This window comes from Bicyclus anynana, chromosome 5 (assembly GCF_947172395.1).
Source record: "Bicyclus anynana chromosome 5, ilBicAnyn1.1, whole genome shotgun sequence".
In the NCBI taxonomy this organism is placed as follows: Eukaryota; Metazoa; Arthropoda; class Insecta; order Lepidoptera; family Nymphalidae; genus Bicyclus; species Bicyclus anynana.
Genome location: NC_069087.1, coordinates 5567333 through 5591549, shown reverse-complemented (window position 1 = coordinate 5591549; position 24217 = coordinate 5567333). Strand labels below are relative to the sequence as shown.

The following is a 24217-nucleotide window of genomic DNA, read 5'->3' as shown; positions in this document are numbered from 1 at the left end:
GTAAATGATGATGAGTGTTCAAAAACAATCAAAATCAACAATCTAATTCTTTTAAAGATACCATTAATGTAATTTTACTTAATAAAATGTGTATTGTAATATCATGAAGGAACAGTATCAAGTCACGCATCACAGCCAAGGTGTCGGACGAGGTGAAACTGATATAGAATCAAACACAGGTAAACTGTATAAATAAGTTTGACCTTTGCACCAAAGGTCAGCGGGTGAGGTCGCCATTGATTAGAGCTTATGGGTTAAACGGTGCGCCTCCTGGGTTACGAAATTGTTGTGTACATAATAACGTAATAGACATAACAGAAAAACAAAATTTTTATTGTTGTTGACTTACATATATTTTTTATAATGTATTCACGTCTAATTGCACAAAAGAAAAACAATAACAAGTATATTACTTGCTCTACTATATTTTAAACCGACTTCAAAAAAGGGAGGAGGTTGTTGGTATGTTTTTTTTGTATGTATATTACCTGATTACTCGAAGACGCCTGGACCGATTTGAATAATTATTTTTTTGTTCGAAAGGGTATAGATAATCCCGTTTTCATCATGTCAGGATCTGATGATGGGATCCTGGAGAAATCGAGGGGAACTTTCAAAAATTGTAAGAGCCTCGTCTAGCTACAAACCTTTTGAGTGATGAACAGTACCTAGCTATCTTGTGATTGGGCTTGATTAATTTGTATTGACAGGACATATGAGGACATTTGATAAGATGAGGAGGAGCGAAAAATAGCATCGAATTCTTTTCTACTTACTTATCAGATTGAAGGCGGTGACGTATTAATTTAAGCCATTTCAAGAGCCACATGAAAGAACTCAATCTAAAAAAACCTTTAATTTTTATATTAATACAAATAAAATCAAATCCAAAATCATTTATTTCAAGTAGGCTCAGTTTACAAGCACTTTCGACACGTTAGTTGACTATTTGTAAAGATTCTACCACCGGTTCGGAAGGCAGGTTCTGCTGAGAAGAAACCGGCAAGAAACTCATCATCGAGTTAGCACCGCCTTCAAACTGATCAGTAGGAAGAACATAATACGATGTTATTCTTCGCTCTTTAGTTTAGTCGGTACATTTATGTTTTAGAGTCGGTTGAATTTTTTTTACTTATTAATCTTTTTTTCTAACAACAACTGCGAAGTCTTAATATATTATACAATATGAATTTCAATAAATTTAATTAAGAAAAAAAATAGGAACTTCCTTCTATGAATTTGGTTAAAAATACACCGCGCGGCAAGGTTAGCGCCGCTCAATGTCAGGGCTCCATTCACTGTTGGCAGTGATGAGAACAGAGATACTGCAGGGCTTCTAGAATCCAGCTAATTAGCCAAAATATTGAATACAAGCAGGCTTTGTTTTGTGAAAGTTCATTGTGAATGGTGAATAACTGGTTTATTGATATCTATTTTCTGCGAAAAACCGGAAATTGACGAAAAATGTATTTGGCGGAAGTTCATCATAATTAATATTTATAAATAGTAAATAATTTATTTATTCAACATGTTTCGCAAAAACCGACAGATATAAGCCAAATCAAACTAGACAAAACTCTTGGATTTTCAGATTTGAATCTGAAAATTATCGCCCTAAGTGAAATCAAGGCTGCATTTACTACTGGCAGTGTGCGGAAGCATATTTCACAGGGCTTCAATAGCAATGTTTTAAATCTATGTACTATTGATACAAAACTCAAGATTTTTGTTTTAATACTAAAAATTAATAGTAGTGAGACTTTGTGTTTCAAACCCAAAAAACAAATTTGAATCGGTATGTAAAAATTAAAAAAATACGCGTCGATTGGAGAAACTCCTTTTTTGTAATCGCTTAAAAATATCATCTTATCTCATTATCAACCCATATTCAGCTCACTGCTGAGCTCGAGTCTCCTCTCAGAATGAGAGGGGTTAGGCCAATAGTCCACCACGCTGGCCCAATGCGGATTGGCAGACTTTACACACGCAGAGAACTAAGAAAATTCTCTGGTATGCAGGTTTCCTCACGATGTTTGAGACACGTGATATATAATTTCATATCTAAAAATATAAAGTAAGTAAAATGATATAAGTATATTGTATTTAATCGTTTCACTTACAGTACATATAAATAGTCATACCGCTTTGCGGCATTTCGATCTCGTAATACCGGGATTTGTACTACGTCATGTGGAATCTCTGCTTGGCACGCACGGCTGATCTCGACGTGACGAGGTTTTATACAGTTTATGCCTTTTTGCTACTTGATGCGCTTATTGCAGTGGAACATATTTTTTGTTCCTATTTTTTTAATGTTTGACAATGAATGGAGTTCCTACTGACTGCGCCAAATGTAATCAAATTATAGAATATGGCTTTATTAATTAACTAGCGGACGCCCGCGACTTCGTCCGCCTTTAGACCTGTTTAATCCAGCCCTTACAGTATCGCTGTAAAAATAGAGTAATTTTTCCCGTTTTTCCAAAATTTCCCTTCACTGCTCTGCTCCTATTTATTGTAGCGTGATGAAAAGTATACTATAACCTGCCCAGAAGTATGAAGAATAATTTTACCAAGTTTCGTTAAAATCCGTTGAATAGTTTTTGTTTTTATAACGAACATACAAACAGACAGACAAAGTTTTTCTGATTGCATTTTTGGCATCAATATCGATCACTAATCATGTTAGTTATTTTGGTGGAAATATATTTCACGTACAGAATTGACTTCTCTACAGATTTATTATAAGTATAGATTTATTAACAGCTTATTTTATAGGACTAGTGCCTCATGACTACATGTCATGAGGCACGTCGATTCTTTTTCTACGATCGCAAATTTCGAAAATTAAATAATATAATGTATGCGAATGATATTCGGTATCGATCGGTCACGTGATCAAGTGATCATGGGAGAGGGACATCGATCTACTCTTTGGAGAGGGATCAAATTATATGATGAATAGACCGACTAAGTTGCTCCAATGAGGGTTGCATTTTTACTAAGTATTATAAAGAAGAAACAAATAAGTTTAACTAACTATATTTATGTTTTGAATAAAATATTTATGTTTTTAATAATTGTATATGACAACTTTTAGCCCCTGCGACCAATATTGATAGACATAAAAACAAGTTATTGAGCAAACACTCTTCGCTTAAAGGGATGACAGTTTTAAGAAAAAACTATATTCGTTTTAGATTTCATTTAGCTGTAAAATCAATTGTCATGAAAAGTAATATAAACATAAATATAATTATAAATCGTTGAAGTTACAACTTGGAATGCATTGTTGGAGATAAATACGGTAGCTATAAATATTAGCACTTATTTCACTGTTTCAAAACACGTGAGTCACGGTCACGGCACTCGTTAGAAACATCTGTGGATAATTGTAAATTCTAGATGGAAAATTACTACGTGTGCTTCAGTGGGTAATAATTTTGGAGCTCACGTTACATAAGCGGACATACTCGAGTATTATATATCTAGCTAGTGTATGCGACCGGAGCGAAGATTTTTTTTTTTTTTTTTTTTTTTTTTTTTTTTTTTTTTTATATTCTTAAGTTTAAGAAGTTTCTTAAGTAAGAAATTTAAAAACTATAGTAGAGATATCGTGCTTTTGTTTTAGCGCACAAATAATCATCATAATCATCATTATCAGCTGATAGACATCCATTGCTGGACATAGGTCTCTTGCGTCTTTATATTTTATTTGTAGGCAAAGCAAAATCGGGACGTCTAGCAACGTTGACGAAAAGGTACATCTATACTAATATTATAAAGCTGAAGAGTTTGTTTGTTTGATTGAACGCGCTAATCTCAGGAAGTACTGGTCCGATTTGAAAAATTCTTTCAGTGTTAGATAGCCCAGTTATTGGGAAAGGACACAGGCTATATATTATCCCCGTATTCTAACGGGAACGGGCACCACGCGGGTGAAACTGCGCGGCGTCAGCTAGTAATATATGTAGGTACCTACACAAAGTGATATGTTACGGATGTGTTTCGAGGCCAAGCCATCTCATCATTCAATATCGCAGAACGTGTCAGTAACTGGTTACATCTGACTGTGTTCAATAAACTAGTGCAGTTGAGATTTTCAACGCTCTGAATAGCATTGCCTACGGCATAGCTAGATCTTTTATAAGTATAGGTTTTAAAATTGGGTCTCAGTTAAATTATATAGGCTTTGGTGACTATAATGAACCGTTTTGGTTATTACTAACCGATGCCGACATAGCAGTTTGGGCGAGCGCAGATCATCTCTTTAATATCCCTTGTTTTGGTTTCGGAAAATACTTGGTACCCTCATCAGTTTTATTTTAAGTTTTCGACTTAATTATCATCACTAACACATAATATTTCATACCTGACATTTCAAAGTGCTTATAAGCTAAGCCTAATTGAAATTAATGAACTTAATGAGTATGATACGTTAGGTTAAGACGTTGACTTTAGTAGATTATGACGTATAATGGCTAAACAACGGAGGAGGTCGAAAAATCTCTTTGAGATTGTCTCATGCTAATTTAACCGGTTGTATTGTGGACTATGGTGTAAGAACTACGAGCTGAGATTCATCAGCAGGCAAATATGATATACTATATACCTACCTACTAATGTAATAAATAGGTAAAGTTCGTGAGGTTGTAGGGGGTAGGCATCTCTGGATCCATATAATTTATTTTGAAAATTCTTTCACCAAAAGAACCCACGATATTTGTGAGCGTCGTATGAGGCTTTTATCCCCATAATACCACATTAAACTCAACCATTTAGGACTGGTAATTAGTAAGCCTTTAATGTTCATAAATAAACAACTTTATTTTTCTTTAATATTATGATGTATTTTAATTCCTTTTTGTTATAATTGCTAACTGTTTCAGTTGTTTTCAGTAAGGTAGTATGACAAACTTTTAACTGTTATAAAAGACGAAGGTCATTCTATCATTTGCTCTTACACTACGTAGTGTAAGAACAAGTGATAGACTGACCGTCAGATATTCGTCTTTTATAACAGCTAAAAGGTTGTCTTTCTGTAACTTAACACAAAGAGAGTTTCACTAGTATAAATGCCAATTTTCAATTTTAAACTCTATATCTACTCGTAAGGCGTGCACACTATGGAAGCAAAATGCTCTGACTTTCCTAACTCATTAATTTGTATTGGACTTTTTAAATTTCCATTTCAGCAATCTGTACGTACTCGCTTGCTTGCCCTAGTTAGAATCCTTGTGTACGTCGCTGATGGAACGTGATCTATCGAGACACTCTCCTTGTGTAATTTAGTTAAATCCTTACTAAAAATATAATATATCAGAAACTGAGTTTAAGTCACGTTTTATCTTCATAGCAATAGCTTGGTAGGTATATGTGACGTGTCTATCAAATTTATTAAAAACAACCAATTGTGTTTGGAGAGTTGAATGGATGAATGAATGATATTTTATTCATAAAAATGTAGGTTTAACATGATGGTACATTTATAGAATTGAGCCTTTATACATTTTACCATAACTGGTGTATGAATTATCTTAAATAATTAAATACATTTGAACGAAAAAATAAAACTAAATTAATACAAAGTCACAATTACAAAATAATAAGTTACAAAATGTCCAAGTCCATAAAATAATCTTGAATGTCATAATAGCTTTTTTTTAATAATAAATTATAAATTTTACATTTAAATACTGACCAGGGCTTCTCTTTTAGACTGTTAGGAAGTTTATTATATATTTTTATTGCCATACAAAAAGAACTCTTGGCATATATTGTCAAGTTACTTGGCACATAATGATAGTATTGCACTCGCATACTTTATGTAGGAAAACCTTTTTAGGCAAACTATAAAATTTTCCATCAGACGGAAAAATTTTACAAAAAAAAAAAAATTACGAGTAGCATTTATCTCTTAAAAGTTAGATTAGTTAGTAAACCCAAATCTTTAATGCACTGTTTACTCGACGGAGATACGGATTTAGCTAGTAACAGGAGTAGTGTTTTGATATTACCGTTTAACGAATTTTAAATATATAAGAATCATCATCATTCATTATTATCAACTTCGGCTCACTGCTGAGCTCGAATCTCCTCTTACAATCAGAGGGGTTAGGCCAATAGTCCACCGCGCTGGCCCAATGCAGATTGGCAGACTTCACACACGCAGAGAATTAAGAAAATTCTCTGGTATGCACGTTTCCTCACGATGTTATTCCTTCACCGTTTGAGACACATGATATTTAATTTCTTTAAATGCACACAACTGGAAAGTTGGAGGTGCACGCCCGGGTTCGAACCCATAGCCTCCGGAATCGGAGACAGAGGTCATACCCACTAGGCTATAACGGCTTATATAAGAATATTATAACCTAATTAAGAATTATATTATAACTTAATTAAGAAATTATACGTAACTGAGAAATAAAATTATTATTTCTAGGTTTCTAATCATTTACTATTATTATCAGCATAGTTTTTTTTACTGAAATATATTTATGGAATATATAGAGGTCAAAGTTATACCTATCAAATAGATATACCTATATCAGCATAATTATAATATGTAGGTACTTTGATACTACTTAAAACTGTATAAAACGACACCGGCTTAGAACCGACTTTAAATTGATCAGCAGGTAATCAACAGCAAAACAGCAGAAAAATATTATGATGATATTTTCGCTTCTTAGTTTAGTCGGTACGTTTTACGTTTTTGAAGGCGGTTCTAATATTTTTATTATTTTTTTTTATAACATACCTAATGTGTACTTCGAGTATGTTTCATATATATGCCTAGTTATCTAAAACGTTAATAAATTTGGACCTGCAATAGAACAACAGCAGAAAATCCGCTCCCACTGTTGAATACATGCCAGTTGAATTGATAAAATACCATCCACGTTTTTGGCAGCGGCGTAACGTAGCGAGCACCAAGTGGAACAGACTAATTAGATAAAGACCTGCCTCGCAAAACATTATTTTTCTGTCAAAGGATATGATCAACGATCTTATGCGATTATAAACACTGTCTCTATATCGATGTTTCATAGTTTACAATCGTGTCCGTCGGCTAAAAACCTACGTAAAAATACCTTTTTGTGTAGTTAAATGGTGTAAAAAACGAACCAAAACTGTTTTTTTAGTATAAGATATGTATGAAATCTTAGCTCGTTTTCCTTAGAATATGGCAGAAAATTTTGTTCGTGAATTTGGGTGTGATACTAGTCCTTATGTATTTAGTCTGAGAGTGGAACGCTTCGCATCGGAGCGAGATTAAGGAATATACCAAATTACGAATGTTTAAATGAACGAGACTGGTATGTTGTGTGTGGGTGGATACGTCTACGGATTACATGTGTTTTTAATTACATGTAGGCAACGATACTTTATACTATTGGATATGGCACTAGTGCGTCGAAATTGAGGCGAACTAAGACGCCCAAATTGTCTTAATTCCATTTAGTTGCATAGTAAACAATAAAAGTTATTTAAAGATATATTACCCAAATAATTCCCCCCCCCCCAACTTTTAAACAAGCCTAAGAACACTCGCACGTATGTCGCCATTCAGGAGCAATGGTCACAGAAGTACACGTCAAACGTGCGACGGGGGTTAAAAAGTACTCATAGGAACTTTTAATTTCAGGTGAGTGTTGTGTTGTGTTTTGATAATAAATAAATTTTCCATCATCATCATCATTATCATCATATTCGACTGACTGCTGAGCTCGAGTTTCCGCTCAGAATGAGAGGGGTAAGGCCAATAGTCCACCACGCTGGCTCAATGCTGATTGGAAGACTTCACACACTCAGAGAATTAAAAGAATTCTCTGGTATGCAAGTTTCCTCACGATGTTTTTCTTCACCGTTTGAGAGACGTGACATTTAAATTTCTATATCTAAATATAAATATTTATAAGGAAAGTAAATTCCATTTACCGCATAATAGCATAATGGCGATAGTAGTTCTACTTAAAACTGCAGTTACGACCTTGTGGTTATTAATAACTGTTCCACTGCGCTTGCCGTACCAAATATTTACATGCACTTCGTTATCTCATTTCCCTTGGATATTATATTTGGATTTGCATTTGTAATGGCTTTATGTATAATTTATAGCGTTGATGATTGTCTGCCAATTCATTAGGGCCGTATTGTAAGGTGATTTGGCGTTACGGTATAATAACAAATCGTCACTGCTTATCTTTATAATAATTAAGTTCAATAAATCAATTGATCAGGCAACAAACTGGTGGTTCATCTGATGCTAAGTGCAATACGATCACGTTTGTCAGAGTAACAGGACCGGAATAAGGACCGTGATAGCCTAGTGGATATGACCTCTGCCTCCGATTCCGGAAGGCGTAGATTCGAAACAGGTCCAGGGAATGCACAAATGTGAAGGAGAAAACATCTTAAGGAAACCTGCATACCTGAGAATTTTCTCAATTCTCTACGTGTGTAAAGTCTGCCAATTCGCATTGGACCTGCTTGGTGGACTATTGGCCTTACCCCTTTAATTCTGAGAGAAGACTCGAGCTCAGCAGTGAGCCCAATATGGGTTGATAATGATGATGATGATGGAAAATTTATTTATTATCAAAACACAACACAACACCCACCTGCATTTAAGAGCTTCTATGAGTACTTAGGTTCTTTTTAAACTTTTCTTTTTTTTAGAGGGGTGTTATAAGAAAGAAAGAAAGAAAGCTTCAGGCTTTCGGGCCCCATCAGGTGATGCTTCTGCACTCGCGCAAACTCCAGGGGACGCCGCTGAGGTCCGCTGAGCCCACGGGACTTACATAATCAGGAACATAAAGGAATTAAGCTAGTGATAAATATGGTAGGCAACTACACAGTTATTTACAGAACTTACTGTGGTAAGTACCTAATATTCCAATTGGCTTTTCCAAAGGCTTGCAATATAACACGTAACAAAGAGTACGTTGCGTATCTGAGGCAATAATGAAGAGTCATGATTGCCCCTCAGTTCCTTTGACAACGATGAGTAGATGAAATTTTAAAAGGAACGGTTGAAGATATAAGATAAGTATATTTTTATAGTGTGACCTTTTCGTTTCGTTATTCATTATAACAGCTAAGAGAGACGAATATCTTAGCATTCCATGGATTCACCGTGCGGGTGCCGGGTCCATCGCGTGGTAGAGAGAAAATCTTTAAGCAGAGCCCTGAAATTGTGACTACAGGATGTAGGGTTAAGGACGATCGATCAACACTCCCCGTTCTCTGCTCGTGCTGTTGTCACTGCCTAGCCAAATTTGGCAAGATCCTATTAGAGCAGCTTTGGATACTCGTTCTAATATAGAACTAGCTGCACTTCTAGAGAGGCCAAGGTCTTTAAGCACTTACTTGGCTTTGTCCTCAGTCCCTCAGTCCAAAAAATCATATAACAAAAACCAAAAAAAATCGAAATTTATAGAATCAGGAAGTTCAGAGTTCATATTTCACGCAATTCATATTTCTCTAAAGTTCTAAACGGACCAAATGTATTTACGGATCTTCGGTTTTTATTGGCATTGGCTTTGAAACCACTCCATTCTGTATTATGTCGGGAGTTGGCTCGTTTTCTCTCAACGTATTAATTACTAGGGCAAAGCTTTCAGAGCGGTGAAATGAATAGAAACGTAATAACACAGAAACGGTGATGAATTTTAATTAAATAACAATTTCGGGGGAAGAACTCATTTGCGTCTGGCTACAGAATTTAACGTTCTAATAAAATAAACCTATTTATCTTACTCGTACTATATACTATTTTAGGTTTTAGGGTGTATTCACATCTGTCGTAAGACGTAGACCGTGAGCTCGTGTAAGTTCACTATTTACAAAAATCAAGGCATGTTTTTTACGAATCTGGTTTATAAAACAGTTCAGTTATTTTATACGGATTATGTACTTTCATACAGCAAAACTCTGATATAATATCATGCAATAATAAAAACTATAATAACTTACAGAAACGATTTTTAATGTTTTACAAATTCGACAATTAAAGATTCAAATTCGTCTCATTTTTCTCCGTCTAAAATGATTCCGTCTATAGCTAGAGAGAGAGAGATTGAGATCTCAAAGATTACACTGTAAAACTAACGTTAAAAATATCGTTACAAAATATCGCTACTATTCTATTAACAAATATAAAAAAGCTTCACTTAGCTATATGGTGATATTATTAAATGGTGATTCATACTATCAACTTAGTATAAATAGCAATATAACATTTATCTATACGAATACGTACTTTGTGTACCTAATACGTAAATTATTTTAATCAGGCACCTCGAAATTTTCACTTATTGCACTTGTACATTTTAAATTTTTCACTCATCGTAAATAAATGCAATCAATAAAATAAACATCACTTTTAGTCACTTTACAATACGACGTCGTGTTTCGCTTCATAAACACTACATAAGCATGTGTGATGTGTAAGGCTGTTTAGGTGACAGGTAAATTAATTCACATTTACACAGTATGGCCGAAATAAAGCTTGCACACAGTCAGCGCCCAACGGCAAGTGTGGACGCACCCTTAGGACGCCAGTTTAATAAGCTCTGAAAATATTTGATGAACTCAAATTTGGCAAATTAATTTTCTATTGTTTTAATATTGTTAAATTGTAATGGGCCTGTGTAGGGATATAACCCAATTTTATTATACCCTAGCGATTGTCCATGACTTCGTTCGTTCCCCTAGAGCTACTCTACGTGACTATTCGCTAACTTAATTGCTTTAATTGGTGCTTGTATTCATGGTTTTCAATCGAAGATATGTTTTAGGTTTTGGAACAAAAATAGTTTAAGATCCAAGTGACAACCTGTCACCCAGATTTTTGGATGTACCTAAAGTATTATTGAAATATGAAAAAAAAAAACTGAAATTTTGTAGTTAACCTATTTGCAATATATATTTAATTTGATAGAAATTCACAATTTAGACATATTTAATTTGATATAAATAATATTTTCATCCAATTAACAATTCGTCGTCTTATATTTGGATCCTCGAGTACTAATAAAGTTGCAATGACTATTATTACGCAAGAATGTCAAAGACTCTGTGGACTTTTTATCTTTTTATAGACACTAAGTTAAAAAATAATTAAATTAGGCTAAAATTCATCAATAAAAGTTTAGTTTACAAAAAGTAGGTAGTTTGCTGAAGACAAAATTCTTCGAACAGTGCGTGTTGCCAGTGATGACCTATGGATCCGAGACTTGGTCGCTAAGCATGGGCTTCATAAGAACGCTCAGGGTCACACAGCGAGCGATGAAACGAGCTATGTTAGGAGTATCTCTGCGTGATCGAATCAGAAGTGAGGAGATCCGCAGAAGAACCAAAGTCACCGACAAAGCTCAACGAGTTGCGAAGCTGAAGTGGCAATGGACGGGGTACATACTTCGAAGAGCCGATGTACGTTGGGGTCTAAAAGTGCTGGAATAGCGCGCAGTGTTGGTCGACCCCCAACCAGGTGGACTGACGCCATCAAGCGAGTCGCAGGGATTCACTGGATGCAGGTGGCTCAGTATCGTGTTGTTTGGAAGTCCCTACAAAAGGCTTATGTCCTGCAGTGGACGTCCATCGGCTGATATGATGATGATGAGGTAGTTTGCAAAATACTGACTGATTGAACTTAAATTGTGCATTACCGATAGACGGGCAGTCTTCAAGAAACACACGCAGTGTGTAGATGCATCGTGGAATAATTCTACGTTGTGTAGATGCATCGTACAATTTGAATTCAACGCTCGTTGTTTTGAACTACAATCGATACAGTAGGTACGGTCTGTCTGTCTCCACGATGCGATCATTTGTCGATACAGCCGTACTTTCATTCAGCAAATAGTTGTATCGCGTGTTTATCGGGGATCTCGAATAACGCAATTGTTACTCCGACATCAGTATTTTGGTCACGTTAGTAAATTGTATCGTTATTTATTTGTTTTTAGGTATGTACAATGGGTATGTATATATTGTTCGTACTTATTGTATGAATAAATAACAAGGATACAATTGTTTAGTAGGTTAGTTGATGTATTTATTAATGAAATTCATTCAGGCAATCGGATCGGTTTTCATCTGGACATAAGTAGAAATAATGTGTAATAATACCTCACATTGATGATGGTTATTAATCTAAAAGAGGAACAGAACTATATAAAAAACTTACAATAAATTTTCTTCCTTCACACTTTTAATTTTTTATATTTTACAATAGACACTTAAAAATCAAACGAACTTACCAAAGTGAAGTTTGATGATAATTATGTGAGCAGCTTCATAATACTACTAATATTATAAACGTGAAAGTTTGTATGGATGTTTGGATGTTTGTTACTCTTTAACGCCGCTACTACTAAAGCGATTTGGCTGAAATTTGGAATGGAAATAGGTTTTACTCTAAATTAACTTAAGGCTTTTTATCCCAAAAAAATCCATAGTTTCCCGAGATTTGCGAAAACTGATGATTTTGGTGATATGAATGTTTGTTACTCTTTCACGCCTCGACTACTGAACCGAATTAGCTGAAACTTGGTATTAAGATATACTATAGCATGGATTAACACATAGGCTACTTTTTATTCCGGAAAAAACCATGGTTTCCGAGGGATTTGCGAAAAATTCCACGCGGACGAAGACCGCGGGCGTCCGCTAGTAGTAATTATAATCATAAAGTGTTAATACTCGTTGAGTATAAAAAAACGTCATAGAAAAAATTGAGCAGAATTCTTTAAAAACGTTGTGACCTTAGAAAAGTGCTTTTTAGGAGTACAACAAAAATCAACATCGACGGAAGTCGCTTTGTATTCGTATTTTAGTTCCTACGAACTCCCTGATTGTATAAATTGAGGAAATATCAATGAAGCCGCATAAAGGACGTCAGGAATACATTAAAAGGACTTTTCGTTCCTAAGGAAAAAAGGTATATTTTCTCTTGATGAACTGAAAAGGAAAGTGGAAGGAAAAAGCCTCGGATAATGCGATTGCGTGAGGTGAGGGAATCGGAAGGTAAGGACCAAAAGGAAAGGCCAATGATTAATGGTACTCAATTATTAACTGTGGAGTAAGTTTTTACGATCAATTATATAGTCTAACTATACATAATATATAAAGAGCCGTGATAGCCCAGTGGATATGACCTCTGCCTCCGATTCCGGAGGGTGTGGGTTCGAATCCGGTCTGCGGCATGCACCTCCAACTTTTCAGTTGTGTGCATTTTAAGAAATTAAATATCATGTGTCTCAAACGGTGAAGGAAAACATCGTGAGGAAACCTGCATACCAGAGAATTTCTCAATTCTCTGCGTGTGTGAAGTCTGCCAATCCGCATTGGGCCAGCGTGGTGGACTATTGGCCTAACCCCTCTCATTCTGAGAGGAGACTTGAGCTCAGCAGTGAGCCGTATAAGGGTTGATAACGATACATAATATACGATGGTCGATTATGTATAGATAGACTAGGTCGCAGTGGGTAGGGCTGCCTTCTGCATCCACGGCTGTGGGTTAGATTCCCACAATGGAAGATATTTGTGTGATAAGGAGTCATGTATACCAGTGTCTGGGTTGTTATATATGTGTATTATAGGTATATGTATTATATAATAAGGTATAGTAATCAGCTATCTCAGTATATATAACTAATAATGGTCACAGCGAGCATCGAACATTTGACATTTAAAGTGTTTATTCAGATACCATGGGTACGTTGAAAGTTGCCTTATGACGTTCATAATACGTGCTATGAACGTCCTAAGACGGCCGCGTGGCGCAGTGGGTAGTGACCCTGCTTTCTGCATCCACGGCCGCGGGTTCGATTCCCACAACTGGAAAATATTTGTGTGATGAGCGTGGGTGTTTTCCAGTGTCTGTGTGTATTTATACATTATATAAGTATTTATATGTAGTGTATAATTGTATATTAATATTATAATATCAACTATCTTAGCGCCCATAACACAAGCTACTCTGTATGCTTACTTGGGGCTAGATAGTGATGTGTATTGTTTAATTATATTTATTTATTATTTATTTATTTATTTACTATCGTGAGCCGCAGCAAACAAAAGTGAGTCGAACTGTCACCGTAACCATGCTATCTGAAAAACACTATAGGAATTTAGTACTGTTCCTTAACCTTGGAGCTATTACGACCTAATGCATGGATGATCGTGGTAGGTTTAAGCTCTATACCCCATCTTCTATAGGAAGGGAGATTTAACCCTGAAATGGGACATTAAAAAAGAATCATAATTTTTAAACCATATTCGGCTCACTGCTGAGCACGAATCTCCTCTCAAAATGAGAGGGGTTAGGCCAATAGTCCACCACACTGCGGATTAGCAGACGTCAAATACGTAGAGAATTAAAAAAAATCTCAGGTATGCAAGTTTCCTCACGATGTTTTTCCATCACCGTTTGAGACACATGATATTTAGTTTCTTAAAATGCACACAACTGAAAAGTTGAAGGTGCATGCCCCGGATCGGATTCGAACCTACGCCCTCCGTAATCGAAGGTAGAGGTCATGGATCATCATGGTAGGTATAAGCTCTATATCCCATCTTCTATATGGAGGGAGATTTAACCCTAAAATGAGACATTAAAAATAATCATAATTCGTAAACCATATTCGGCTCACTGCTAAGCACGAGTCTCCTCTCAGAATGAGAGGGGTTAGTCTACTGAGCTATATTGGCTCTTTTAATAAAATAGAATGATAATGATGAATAGACACTCTACTATTGTTCTTTAGAGTATGCGTATCAATCGATAGTACGTAGGTACTCACCTACGTATTTAAACAATTGATTTTCGGTAAGAACCTTGATGACCACCTTGGCACCGATACGTGTTCTAATCACTTGGAATACGCTCAATGAATAATCGTGAGAACGATTTTACTTATCACCATCACTTAACAATAACATACAAAATAAACAAAATGATGCTTCAAAATAGCCTTTTTATCTATACAAGGTAGGAAGTACTACGAGTATTATGTATAAATTTATAGTCAGCCATTGACGGTCAATTATTCTCACGTTTCTGCAGCGCAAACGGCAGCGAAGACGTTTCATAAATCGAGCCAACGATGCACGCAGTGACCAATACACAATCATTTATAGTCGTGGGTGTTGCAGAAACGTGAGAATAATTGATTGTCAATGGCGTGAAGTGAGTTTGCATGTTACCTATTTACAATAATCAGGTAATAATGTTTGAGCCGTGATAGACCAGTGGATATGACCTCTGCCTTCGATTCGATGAGGGCGGAGGGCGTAGGCTTGAATCCGGCCATGAGCATGCACCTACAAAATCTATGTGTTTGAAGTCGGCCAATCTACATTGGGCCAGCGTGGTAGACTATTTAGCCTATCCCCTCTCATTCTGAGAGGAGACTCGTGCTCAACACTGTGCCGAATATGGGTTGTTAATGATGAATAATGTTCATTTGAAGGTAAAGAACTCAAAATAAAAATTACAAAGAATAAAAAAATACAAAATAAGTCGTGTTAGTTACACTATTTATAACTCAAGAACGGCTGGACCGATTTGGCTGAAAATTTGTGGAGAGGTAGCTTAAAACCAGGAGACGGACATAGGATACTTTGGGTAAGGGTAGGGTAGGGTAGTGTAGGTTACGAGTATGGGTAGGAGGACAAAGTCAAGGGCGTCCGTTAATTTCTAATATTTAGTAGGAGAGATATAAAATGGTTTTGTAGGCGAAATTAACCTAACAACTATTTCACAACGAATTTACTAATTGCTATACACCGATTGCCATCTGACCTTTGCTGTATATTTGAGGTGAACTTGAGGGTTCAAACCACGTGACCCATTAGCGGTCGATGGTGGAATTCGCAATAGAAACCGGATGTTGTTGTATGGTATTAATCATTATTAACTTGAAAGGGATTTGGAAATAAGCGTAATATATGCTTAGCGTAAGGCATAGGATATTATGTCCTGTTCAGTTTAAGAAAAAGTAACTGCCACTTTTTAGGGTTCCGTAGTCCACAAGGAACCCTTATAGTTTCGCCATGTCTGTCTGTCTGTCCACCCGTCCGTCTATTTGGGTTTAGCGCAAAGACTATTACTACTAGAAAGCTGTAAATTAGTACATGTATGTAATCGTACATTGAAAATGTGAATAAAAAAATAAAATCTTAAATTTTTTTTTAGGATACCTCCCCTACATGTAAAGTGGGGATGATTTTTTTACTCGTTTATTTCATAGACAAAAGGGGTCTTTTACCAACATTTTTCTATTTAGGTATCCGTTTACTAAATATTAAGCTTTTAAGAGCAATTTTTTTTAAACATGATTATTATTCTTTTAGTAGTATTGGAACCAACACCTAAGCGAAAAACTTGTGCTAAAAGTGGATACGAAAGTATTTCGGACGGATATCGAACATTTTATTAGAGTACGAGTAAAATAGAGGGATTACAGTTTGTACGGATTTCTAAACTTACAATATTACATTTATTACGAAAATATGAAATACCAGTTGGAAGCATTCATGGACAACATAGTTAAATAATATTTAAAATCTGAAAAATATCGTGCCGTGAAACACTCACCCAAACATAATTAAACCGCTTAGCCACGGAAATTTAAGCTTAAAATAATTTGTTGCTTAACCAAAACCTCTTATATAATACACGCAAATTATGTTGCACCAAGTGGAGCGTACCAACTCTGGAATATTATGTTACAATATATGAGTGTATGGAAAAACCTACTGACCCAGATAAATCACGATATAGGCCACGACCGCTGAGCTGGGTGTATTTAACATGTACATGATGATTAATGACGTAGTTTAACATTATATTCGACCAGGATTTGACTCGAGATCTGTATCTTGATTAATATGCTTAATATTACGGAATTGATGTGTATCTAAACGCATTCAATATACTGCTTTAGCCATATTTTGTAGTGACTAGGTACACATAATTTCACTAGCTGACGCCGCGCAGTTTCACCCGTGTGGTTCCCGTTCCCGTAAAAATAAGGCGATAATATATAGCCTATAGCCTTCCTCGATAAATGGGCTATCTAACACTGAAAGAATTGTTCAAATCGGACCAGTAGTTCCTGAGATTAGCGCGTGCAAGCAAAACAAACTCTACAGCTTTATAATATTAGTATAGATTACATACATATCTTTGTAGGTTCGGAGACTTAACGAGATAGGTCTCGTTAGTTAAAATAATTGTCTATAGAGGTGAGGTAAAGGATAGAATAGGGATTATGAGTATTTATCCTAATAACTATGCAAGTTTTGACGGCCTCCGTGGCGCAGTGGTATGCGCGGTGGATTTACAAAACGGAGGTCCTGGGTTCGATCCCCGGCTGGGCAGATTGAGATTTTCTTAATTTGTCCAGGTCTGGCTGGTGGGAGGTTTCTGCCGTGGCTAGTTACCACCCTACCGGCAAAGACGTACCGCCAAGCGATTTAGCGTTCCGGTACGATGCCGTGTAGAAACCGAAAGGGGTGTGGATTTTCATCCTCCTCCTAACAAGTTAGCCCGCTTCCATCTTAGACGCATCATCACTTACCATCAGGTGAGATTGTAGTCAAGGGCTAACTTGTAAAGAATAAAAAAAAAAGTAATGCCCACGTGGAACGGTGGCAAGAATACTGGCTGCATTTCTGCGTTGGAAAGCCAGACTGATATTTTGTGCAAAAAATCAGCCAGTAATTTTGTAATCTGTCGGGGCAAATAGCCGCGGTGAAATAATTTAGAGCTAGAGGAAAAATATATATTTTAAAATCATTCAAATTCATAATTTTTCTTATAGCAAATATTTATATATTATACTATGTGTAACTTATATGTGTAATCAATATTACTTTTTATATATTATATATTAATTATTATTCAATAATGTACAAATTTAGTAATTATTCATTCATATTACATTTTTATATAAATATTCTTTTTCTTTTTTATTTATTATGTAGTTATAGTAAGTAAATATAATAATAATAATAATAGTATAGTAGGTAAATTTAAACTTAGGAATAAATTTGATTGTTGGTTTTAATACTGTAGGTACTTTAATGTTATATAATTTTTATTTTTGTTCTTTTTTATATTTTTTTAAACTAGTTATAAGTTTTAATTTGGTTTTGCTTTAAATATAGGTTTATGTTGCCTGTTTTCGTGGTGGCACTTAGAACTGGGTCCTAGCTGAAAATCAGCGCTGTATGTTCTTTGTTTATGGGGAGCATACAGCAATATGCTGAGCTAGGACCTTTTTCTAGGTTATGCCACATATCGCAGGGTTATTCTTAAATAATTGTGATGTGTGGCATAATGTAGTAATAAATATATTTTCTTTCTTCTTTCTTTCTAATCATATTGTCTGTACTTATAACTGGGTGTTACTGGGAGATTTAACATCAAGATTGAGTTAATTTAGGAATCCTATACAATTTTCCAGGACTGTTTTTCCAGTAGGCTTCTCTTATCTAGCTCACTCTACCGACAAGCGACTTAGCGTTGCCTCGTAGCAACCTCTAATGAGTGTATGGTTTGAATTAACCGTTCCATTTGCATGATCTATATATACCATTATTATAAAGCTGAAGAGTTTGTTTGTTTGATTGAACGCACTAGTCTCAGGAACTACTTGGTCCGATTTGAAAAATTCTTTCAGCGAGTGATTCTATTAGATAGCTAATTTATCGAGGAAGGCCATAGGCTATATATTATCTCCGTATTCCTATTTGAACGGGAACCACGCGGGTAAAAGCGCGCGGTGTCAGCTAGTCTATTATAATCATCATATAGGTAGTAGTAGGTAAGATCGCAGTCTAGTTTTTTTTTAAATTTATTTTATTGATAAGATATAACAATTATTTAAGTTATCGATACTCTCGCCAAACTGTACAGGCAGTTTGTTGGCGAGTTGACGCTCATTATTCTAGTTATTATTTAAAAGTAATTGCTAAATCTAATTTTAATAAGATAATTAAAACTAAGGTAACTTACTGTTTAATAATAATAAACAAAAACTGTATACTAAGTCGTAGGTAGAGAAGTTCAAAGCGATTACGTCTAACGATAGGTTTATGCGATAAGAATCCAATAAATACTTTACTGCGCTGTAAAAATAAAAACTTGTATTAAAACAGTTTGGCTAGGTTTGTTATAGTGTGAATTCTATATTATTGCATACACGAGGAGTATAAATAGGCCAGCCACTCACTTTTCTATACTAATACTAGCGGACCCGCGCAAGATTCGCTTTGACTTATTAATTTATTTATTAGCACTTCTTCCCTATCCCTATATTACACTACCCTACTCCTACCCCTACCCCTACCCTACCCCTACCCTACCTCTACTCTACCCTACCCTACCCTACAACTACCCTACCGCTACCCTACCCCTACCCTATCCATATACCATAAACCTACCCTACCACTACCCTACCCTACCCCTACCCTACCGCTACCATACCCCTACCCTATCCCTATACCATATCCCTACCCTACCACTACCCTACCCTAGGATTTTGGGGTTTGAAAAATAGATGTTGGCCGATTCTCAGACCTACTGCATATTGCACAACAAAATTCATCAAAATCGGTTAAGCCGTTTCGGAGGAGTATGGCAACGAAAACTGTGACACGAGAATTTTATATATTAAGAAGATTATAAAGCTGAAGAATTGGTTTCTTTGTTTGTTTGCTTGAACGCGCTAATCTCAGGAACTACTGGTCCTGGTGGAAAACTATGGGTACAAGTAATTTATAGAAAAATTTAATAAAGGAAACTCTACATGCTGATAATATAAATGCCTTTGAAGCCTAACAAACCAATCAACAACTCAACGTTTAATTATATAAAACCTGCCGATTTAACTGAAGCGAAAAACTACGTAACCTATTTCTAAATTAATCAAACTTCGCTGTTGTTTTAATTTAAATAATAAAATCTTATCTGAAGTTTTAACGAAGTTTCTAACTTGAAACGTGGCTTGTTTTGTTTATAATTGCTTATTTTTCTTGTTACTTTGTATTTTTAACAATGCTCGTAATATAACGAGCGGTGAAGAATGTTTAATTATAATTTGTGTCTCGTAACTCCTTATATGGTTTTTGACCCGATCTTTCTTCAGTCTAACTCAGAAAGGGTAGGTATCTATCAGTGGCGAAGGATGGAATTTTAAAGAAGGTAAGCCGTCCCAAAGAAGAGGAAATTCATACCGCTTGATACAAACTCCGGTTTCTCTTAATGAATATGTATGTATGGGCTGTTAAATTAGGCTGATAATAATCACAAAAATTACATCTTCCTTTTAACCACATTGTGTTTGAATGTCTTGAGGCGCAAGACAAAATAATTTAGACGTATTATGCCACGTTTTAGAAGGAAATAAAGTGAATCTATTCAAATTTAAGTTTTAGAAAATATGTAGCGCAACGCACAACTTAAAAATAATAAAAGAAATCTTTGAACTTAAAATAATATCTTGTAACCGTTGCGTCTTGTAAGTGCTAGTATGAAGTGATTGTTACGTAAACGCACGATGGATAATACTCGCGAATGTAGAGCAAGGGTTAAATACAAGTATGTAGGTAACCCATTTCTGTGGGACATTACGGGACAATGGGTCTACATTGCACAGATAACAGTTAGTTGTTGCCAGAGAGAATCAAGATATTTTTGTTCAACTTAACCTAACAAGTTAGCCCGATTCCATCATCAGTTACCATCAGGTGAGATTGTAATCAATGGCTAACTTGTAAAGAATAAAAAAAAAAACCTTTATGTAATATTGAGTTTTTTTTTCTCCTGAAAAATTACGATCTCTCATCGTAATTGGTTATGGTTTGCAACTGAGATGTCCTAGGTTCGATTCCTAGTTCCGATCAATTTAGCAATTTCTGTTATAATATTTTTTAAGTTGGCTCAGATAAGTCTGGTGATAGGCATCAGATACTCTATCAGCAAAGACATAATAAGTGATTTAGCGTTCCAGTATGATACCCGGTAGAAACAAATGTTTGCAGTGGCTTGCAAAGTTTTAGACTAGGGTAGGCATTGTTCTAACTTATTGTTCAAAATGGAAAATATTTTCTTCATTTTAGGTTCATAATGGGTCCTCATTGTAGGCATTGCAAGTATGCATCTTTTAAAGTTCACATCACTGGTCAGAAGTACGGGTAAAATAAATTTTCACCTCTTCGAAGTTAGCCAGCTATTTAGACTACCTCGTCACGTATGAGTAACATATCAGGTAAGATCGCAGTTCATTGAATTAAAAAAACAGCTGTAAGTTTTTAAAGTTGGTGGCAATGCAAGTTAAACTTAAAGATAGTGTTCGTTGGATAGGTACTCAAAGATATTTATAAAGCCGTCTACCAATAGATTAACTCGTCGTTATCGTCATCAACCCATATTCGGTTCACTGCTGAGCTCGAGTCTCTTTTCAGAATGAGGGGTTAGTCCATTAGTCCACCGCATTGTCCCAATGCGGATTAGCAGACTTCACACACACAGAGAATTAAAAAAAATCTCAGGTATGCAGGATTCCTCTCGATGTTTTCCTTCACCATCCATTCATCCATTCCAGAACAGTATATAGCTTAACGTCTTTTCCAGAAGTTACTAACTAGCCAGCCAAAGAAATAACTTCGCGATAGTGAAGAAGACATTTTGATAAATAAAAGTAAAATTTGTCGGATTTACAAAGTTTTCCGCCATTACGTTGAGTTTTCTCAAGTAATTAAAGTTACACTGAAATTAGGGAATTTCGAGTCTAATAAAGAGAATTCACGATTGTAGGACTGTAAAGAATAGCATTAGCAACGTTTGGTAGATAATTAAATTTCGTGGATGTAAAAACTTTTCCGTGGTAACAGGAAACATTGAGATTGTTTATTTTGATAATATGTTGGTACTATTCGGTTGGTGGTAGTAGTACGTTGTGTAATAGTTAGCTTAAATGACCGCGTAGTATCAGGTACTTAGTTTATACCCTCATCACGAACTTTCATCACGAAATGTTATAACTTACCATCAGGCGGGTTTGTAGTCAAGGGCTAACTTGTCCAGAATAAAAAAAAACTTGGTTTTGCAATTTCAAGACCTAGCCAAAGACAATTATTAAAACATCGGGAGTCATCATTAACGGCCTAGAGCTAGGCCTTTTTCTTTATAGTAAAAGGGATATGGAGATCCACAACGTTACTCCAACGGATAGGGGGTATCAATCATGATTCTGGTCTTGATTCTATGTGAGCACATTTTCTGAGGCACGAAAGCAAGTACGTGTAAATTTAGTTTTCCTATATAATTACCAAGAAAATATCATCATTATCAACCCATGTTTGGCTCACAGGATGAGAGGGGTTAGGCCTTAGTCCACCGCGCTAGCCCAATGCGGATTGGCAGACTTCACACACATAGAGAAAATTCTCAGGTATGCAGGTTTCCTCATGATGTTTTTGCAATTAGTTCAATCCAAATAACTTTCCTATAAATCGATTGCTTCAAGTCTTCACGATATATTTTCTTAATTTAAAAGAAGGAAATTCGCAATTGTTGGAGTAAGTACTATGATAACACTATTATATGAACTTAGGGGATTTGAGAAGGGGTGAAATAATAAAGTAATGATAAAAGCCGTGATAGCCTAGTGGATATGACCTCTGTCTTCGACTCGGAGGTTGTAGGTTCGAATCCTGTCTGGGGCATACCCCACTTTTTAGTTATGTGCATTTTAAGAATTTAAATATCACTTGTCTCTAACGGTGAAGGAAAAACTTCGTGAGGAAACATGCATACATACCTGAGAACTTTCTTAATTCTATACGTGTGTGAAGTCTGCCAATTTGCATTGGGCCAATATGGTGGACTATTAAGCCTAACCCCTCTCGTTCTGAGAGGAGACTGTAGCTCAAGAGTGAGCCAAATATGGGTTGTTAATGATATGTAAGTTGCAAGTTGATAAAATAGATAAAGAAACTATGAAAAATTTAGTTTCCTTATGAAAATTGTGATATATTTGTTACCTAGCATTGCACTACCGTTACAATATAAATTATACTGCAGATGTGTATCTGAATGAACAGTATCTGAACGCCTGCCAGATTGCGTACAACGTAATGCAATTGTAATATTTAGATCGTCGCTGCCTGTAGGTCATGATCAAGATTCTATGTAATATATCAACAAATCACAAAACTAGTTAAGAAATTCCAACTAACATTTATATGTACGAGTGATAGACTGAGAAAACGACACGTTGCATCGTGGACAAGTAACCGCAACCTTGGCAACAGCGTTATCGCATTACATATTCTAAGTGCGCTCTGAAGATCGCGAAACCATGAAAGCGATTGGTTTTCCTCTCCGCACACCGTAGATAACGCATTGTCCAAGATTCGCACAATAGATGGAACAACAAAACGTAAACTCCAACGCAAACAGATGCGGCCTTGAACGCTAAGCAGATCGTTCGAAAATACGCGGCGCGTGGAAATAGAACCGATGAAAATACGAGCACGTGATACGTACCTCGTAGAGCCGTGTGTGGAAAATCGATGCTTGCCACTCGGCGACCGGCGGCCGACTGAGCCAGTGTGTCAGGAGATCACCAGAACGCGCCCCACCCGAGCCTTCAGTCACAGCTGGGAGATGTTAAAAAAAATCACGACACTATGAAAAAAATTTTTTTGACGTCCGACACAGGGTTGCGTTGAAGTGTTTTGTGAGATGTTTGATTGTTCGCGGACGCGAGTCGCGACCGACACGTGCGTGCTCTGCGAAGTGGGGCGGCGGACTGATCGGAGCGAGGCTCAGGCAGCCAGCGAGTCGCCCCCCTCTGTGCCCCCTCCCCCGCCGTCGTGACGTCGTGATGGTGGAAATTAGCAGCTTCCCGAGCGAGGGTCGTCGGATGTAGGTCACGGGGACTGGGCTGCACTTGCCCACTCTACCGTGCGGGTACACTTGACAAGTTTAAGGACGTTACCGTAAGATTGGGCGCGTGCAGTCCTAGGAGCTACGGGCTCGTAGCTAAGGGTTACGCACGCAAATGCTGCTAATACTGCTACCACTGCGAGGTTACTACACTATTGATGAGTGAGTGATGATGAGTGATGTCCTTAACGATAAAGGTGCTTAGGAAGTAAAACTATAAGAAATTGTAATTGTTATCAATTGTAA

General features: G+C 36.2%; 1 protein-coding gene across 1 annotated transcript in view; it reads right to left on the bottom strand.

Moving 5' to 3' along the window:
- The window catches only part of LOC112048602 (protein Tob1), a 67259-nt gene extending 43426 nt beyond the window's left edge, over nt 1–23833 (bottom strand). The window contains exon 1 of the mRNA XM_024086205.2: nt 23570–23833. The gene's annotated coding sequence lies outside the window, so the exon portion shown is untranslated. The remainder of the gene's footprint in view (nt 1–23569) is intronic.
- Nucleotides 23834–24217: the final 384 nt, after the last annotated feature.